Genomic DNA, 5489 nt, shown 5'->3' on the forward strand with positions numbered 1-5489 from the left:
AGGATTCAGAGATGTGTAGGCCGGATCCTTATTTAATAACAAAATGGGAGAACTTTTGGTATGGGAGGTTGAGCCAAAGAGACTTGTATGACCGAAAGGTTATTTAGAGAGATGAAAGTAAGGCTTCCTTCTGTCTTTATTGCTGTCAGCACTTTTTAATGTCAAACTTTGTGAATGATTGTCCAAGAGCTGAGCTGGTATTTTTTTTTTTTGCCTAAAGTTTCCCAGGATTGTGTGATGTATTCATTGCTTTATAATTAACGTGGAATCCGGTGCGGGTGGGCTATTGCATTACAGAGTCCTTGGGTTTAAAGTGGCTAGTCCCCGTCATTGTTTTCTGACGTCTGTCTCTGTTATGACAAGACTCATTCTGCCACAAAGGGCATATGCAGAAATCAGGCAAGATTGTTCTCTCCTACCAAAACACTATTGGAAATCAGTGCAAAATGGAAGGGGATCACCCACGAGTTACCTGGATAGCTGCCACAACATTTTAAAGGTGATCTTATCCAAGATTCGGGCTTAGTGAAATGTGCTTGTCATGGAACACAAAGCACATCACAAATGGCTCATTAAAAGTGACTAATTTGTTAAGAAAAGCTTTACACAATGTTTCAACTGAATGCAATGCCGTATGTTATATGCTTTAAGGAAGTCAGCTTTTTTTGTAATAATAAATCATTTTACATATTAAAAAATATGGAAATATAAGCCCATTTAATTGTTATTTTATTTGATTTTTATTTTATATTTTTTAGTCAATTTTTATTTCTTATTTTTTATATAACACTTTTTTGCTGTAGTTGCTTAGTTAGAATATGGAAGCATTAGATCTGGGGAGATATAACCTCACTGAAGACCAAAATTTTTGATCTGGCTAAGATGAAGCTATCCCCTCACCCCCTTACTTTTAAGGGTTCACCTCTTAGTTTAGACATTTTTTATTTATATTTTTTTTTCTATAAAACTTTTTTTGCTAGAGTTGCTTAGTTAGAATGTGGAAGCATTAGATCTGGGGAGATATAACTTCACTGTTGGTCCTGAAGACCAATATTTTTGGTCTGGCTAAAATGAAGATATCCCCTCATCCCCTTACATTTAAGGGATCACCTCTTTGTCTCTAAAACAGAAAATAAAGGAAATCTCACTGACAGGTTTCAGACATGATTCCCTACCAAATCAAAAAATGATTTACACAGTTTAATGAAAGTGTCTATGACTTTTGTTTAAAATTTTGGATAGACTTGGTAGGGGCAAAAAAAGCCTGTTTGGGAGATTTTACTTCCCTTCCTGCCTTTCTCTGCAATACAAGACATAAGGTGAGTGATTATTGCAGTGTTTTAAGATTTCACATAATCTCCTAAAAACAGGTTTGTTGGCTATTTTTTAATTTTTAAAAAACATTCAGATATTTTAGAAGGTCTATGTAACCAGTAATGTTTATTTTTATTGAGCATTTTTTTGTTTTCCTGATTCTTATTGATTTATATCACATTTTTACCACAGCTGGCAGATGTTAAGGGGAATTGCATGCCAAAAGATTAGCAAAGAAAACACAAAAGAAACTTGACAAGGAATTGCTGAAGTGGTCAAGGCTGTCAATTATTACTTGTGCTTTCACAGAGAGCTGTAAGGTAGTTCAATTTTAACACTTACTTTGGACATCTTGTTATTTTCTTTTTCTTCTTTTTATTATATTATTATTTGGATAGGCTTTTAATGTGATCATATTATTAATATCAATAGTATTATTATGTCCAAAATGAACAATGTATGGAAAACAACACAGGCAGAATGGTGTTTTTTTGTCTTATAACACAAATTACCATTAAATATATTACCATTACTATATACATTTTACTAGGTGTTTTAATACACATTTCCATGAATTATAGAGGCATTGTAAGAAGCCTAGTGGATTATCACATCTTTATTTACCAATTATGCCACCAAAACCAGTCAGTCCAAACTAATGCTGACCACACACTAGCCCATGGGTGCACAACCAGTGGAAATGGTGGATATATCTTTGATATCAACTCTATATCTGTATATCCATTGTGCATCCATAGACCAGGAGAGCCAACATTCAGTTGGGAGCACCATATAACTCAAATGTTGAATGGACAAATAGTTGGCATTCCTGGTTAGATGGATTTATCAAATATTGAAAGAGAATGCCCTAATTTTAATAGATGATTTTACATTCAATGCTTTTATCTAGGCAAACATCTAATCTTTTAATGTTTTCGTATGGTGTATAGTCAGTTTAAGTAATGCACATGTTGTAAAGATAACAGAAAGGTCCACCCAAATTGTCATTTTTAATGGAGTGACTGGATTGCTTTTCAACAAGACCATGTTTATGGCCAATCAAAGATTTGTAAAGAAAAATAAAGAGTTAATACTTGACTGAAATAGGAATAGTAAAATATGGATTTTGCTTGAATTTTCTGGTAGACTTAGTTTGCCCCATTGCTTGGTTTGATGAATCATCAAACCATCTTTTTTTGGGGTTTTCCTTGTATTTTGTGATTCGGGAATCGGGAGCAACATAAACATCATAATTGATTTTATCCAAGTGAGGAACTGTATGGTAAATAGTCAGTGATTCGTCATCTGATGGATTAACACCTACAAAGAGCGGGACCATCATTCACAGGTATATGGAAAACTAGAAAAAAGTACAATGGCTGCAGTTTCATTAAAATAATACCTGGTCATCCTGCCTGGTCAACACTTCCTGACACCCCCCTTGGTCCCTATATAAGGTTCCTGTCCCCTGTTTGTGCTCCCATATTTTCACTTTACTACGTGGGCTTCTAATGGGGACAAAAAAACTTTAACGTTTTTAGAAAGACCATACAACTCGGAAAAGTAAACTATATAAACCAAAAAGTCCAAGTGATAAGAAACCTGGACAGACTCATCATGTAGACCCTTGAATTGGAGTAAAAGTTGACCTCTTGATGCATTATTCTGTTATTATAATATTTTATAATATGGTGGGTAAACCAGTGGGTAAATGAAGATGTGCTGTCTAAGAGACACTACAGGAAATTATAATTTTTTGGACAATAAATTACACCTTTGGATAGTTATAATCTTCTCTATGAACTAATGGTTTGGTTAAATCAGGCATGTCCAAAGTCCAATTGAGGCCCGTGTTTAGATTTCCAACCGGCCCCGCAGCCTCTGTCATAAAATCAATATTATGCGGCCCGCCAGCACTGTTGACCACATTATAACATACACCCGTACAAAAAAGCTATTTTTTATTTCATTAGAGTTGATCAACCACCTTGTAATTATTGGTGCGCTACTTGACGGACATAATCGGCAGGACGGGAATCCCCATGTGTGCACAGGGAATCCCCTACGTCATTATAGTGGGCGTTTGCTGTGTGGGACCCGCACAGACCACGCCCACTCTCATTTCAAGAATGTGTTCTGCACGGAGCTCTTACTGACACTGGACTCATGCACAGGGAATCCCTCACGTCACCCTGGTGGGCGTGTGCTGTGTGGGACCTGTGCAGACCACGCCCACACTAACATGCTGAGTACGTGCTGAATGGTCGGTCCCCACACATTTTCACCTCACCAAATCTGGGCCACTTTGTAAAAAGTTTGGACACCCCTGGGTTAGATGATGTACCACAAATTTAAAAAGCATTTAGAAAAGGCTGTACAAAAAGTTGGTATATGGAAAACCTCCATGGGACCTCTTGATATAGCCAATTGATATTTTGTAGGATACTGTCCTACAAAAAATGTAATTGAATATATATAGCTCCTCTGGCTTGGAGAGATTCATAGCAGTCATGCCATTATTTGATTTCTATAATGGTCATGTTGCTAGGACAGAAAGCAATGGGAAATAATACTTACAATTTATAATTTTACAACTGTAAGGTAAGAAGAAATCTTCCAATGGGGACATCTACAGGTTGACAACTGTCTAAGTTAGAATCTTTATTTATTTTGAAGAGTTCTCCAGTTCTTGTTATGATATATATCTACTAGATTGTAAGCTCTTCCGGGCAGGGTCCTCTCCTCCTGTATCAGTGTCTGGTTTCGTCTGTCATTTGCAACCCCTATTTAATGTACAGCGCTGCGTAATATGTTGGTGCTATATAAATCCTGTTTATTAATAATAATAATAATAATAATATGTTGTGTCTGTACATATAAAAACACAAAGCAAGCACAATAAACACAAGTCAACATCTGCGTGACCTAGGCTGGTAATGTCACAATAAGGCATGCAAATAAAATAAAACTGATTCTTGCCCTTTAAAGAAACATATAGGATTAAAATAATTATTTTCCCTTTCTTGAATGTCAGTGCTGATGACCTCCTGCACCTTCTTCATAGTCACTGCATACCTACCTGCACTCCAGCAATTGTTACATAGAATTTCTCAGGGTGGGTTTCCTTATGGTGACAACAGTGGACCATGCATTGAATAAAGTGTTTTGAAACAGCCATGTTGTCACAGCTGTTGTCACCCTATAACAGGACGTACCTTATCAAGGATCTTCAAGGCAGAATCACCAAGAATTATTTAAATGCAAGTTGCAGAATGAAAAATATTGAACACAGCTTTTGAAATGACATTAATGCATTAAAGCTTATATGAGATTTTCTGTGTGTGCAGATATTTAAAATATAAGGGCAGATGATGGAGATATAAATTCTTATATATTGTTTTTTATATTTTAGACAATAAGTTTCAGGTTACAAGCAATTTCTCATAACTGGAATTCCTATGATCAGAGTGAGGGAGGGAGAAAAACAAAAAGAAAAGGAGAAAAAGGAAAGAATAAGATTTGCATTATACCTAATGTGTATGTAAAAATATATAAATATATATATATAAAAAAAATCAAGACATTTTACCAGCACTTTCTCCATTTTTTTTTTTGAATCATCTGCAAGCATTTAGATATGTTTAGTACATTTGTGTGTGTAGCAGCATATGCAAGTGCAAATTTGGCTTGTGTGCGTTCCTTGTGCCTGCTTTGTGTGTTTGTGTCTGCATATGTATGTAGAGAGCAGCTTTGTCTGTTTTAAGCACCTTTTGAATATATTTGTCACAGCTCATTGAGCCTCTTAACAACCCAGCACCAAACCTCCAATCCTCTCTTTGCAACATGGTTACCTTATTACATAAAAAGGGAAGCAAAAGGGGAAAGAGAATGAACTCGCATCCTATAGCACTCCCAAAGGCTCTACGACATCCTGATATAACTGATCGCTCAGAACATCTCATTAGTTTGGAAAAAAAGAGAAAGTTTTTAAAGATTTTTCTTTCCTCCCTGTACTTTTGGTTTTTAATGTTCTCACCAAATGCAGTCATTTTATTTGATCTTTCCACTCCTTGCATGTAGGAAGCTAGTTAATGGCCCATTAAACATATTAGGACAGCTCTGCAGCAAGCAGCAGCACTTAAGACAGAGACAACAAGAAACAACAGGAGAAGTTT

The 5489-nt window shown here is 35.9% G+C and overlaps 1 long non-coding RNA gene across 1 annotated transcript; it reads left to right on the forward strand.

Moving 5' to 3' along the window:
• The first annotated feature begins 376 nt into the window (after window positions 1-376).
• LOC140339790 (uncharacterized) lies at window positions 377-4882 on the forward strand. The gene is made up of 3 exons (XR_011922552.1): window positions 377-499; window positions 1507-1634; window positions 4727-4882. It is a non-coding gene; the product is annotated as an uncharacterized lncRNA (long non-coding RNA).
• Window positions 4883-5489: the final 607 nt, after the last annotated feature.

This window comes from Pyxicephalus adspersus, chromosome 10 (assembly GCF_032062135.1).
Source record: "Pyxicephalus adspersus chromosome 10, UCB_Pads_2.0, whole genome shotgun sequence".
Taxonomy (NCBI): Eukaryota; Metazoa; Chordata; class Amphibia; order Anura; family Pyxicephalidae; genus Pyxicephalus; species Pyxicephalus adspersus.